Here is a 363-nt window from a genome sequence, read left to right on the forward strand (position 1 = left end):
TACTCCTAAGCATAATGATAGTTTATGATATTATGATATTTATGATAGTTTATAAGATTTACGATAGTGTAGTCAAATCATCTAAGCATAATGTCCTCGGGTTAAGTTGCCTTCACTTTTCATCCTTTCATTAACAAGAAAAATATTTGAGCTGTGTACTGTCGTGTAATCTGAGCTAATTGCTTACCTATAATGAACAGTCCTTTCACCTAAAAACTAAGAAATAACTTACCATACCAAAATGTTTCTCAAATATAAAAAAAACGCCAACCCCTGCAGCAAAAAAAATTGGTCCTGATAAAAATGAAGATATTGGGAATATAATTTGATATCAAAATTTGATGTCTACGATATATTCTTAAC

This window comes from Artemia sp. Qi Xiang Cuo, chromosome 2, assembly GCF_049724085.1.
Source record: "Artemia sp. Qi Xiang Cuo chromosome 2, ASM4972408v1, whole genome shotgun sequence".
In the NCBI taxonomy this organism is placed as follows: Eukaryota; Metazoa; Arthropoda; class Branchiopoda; order Anostraca; family Artemiidae; genus Artemia; species Artemia sp. Qi Xiang Cuo.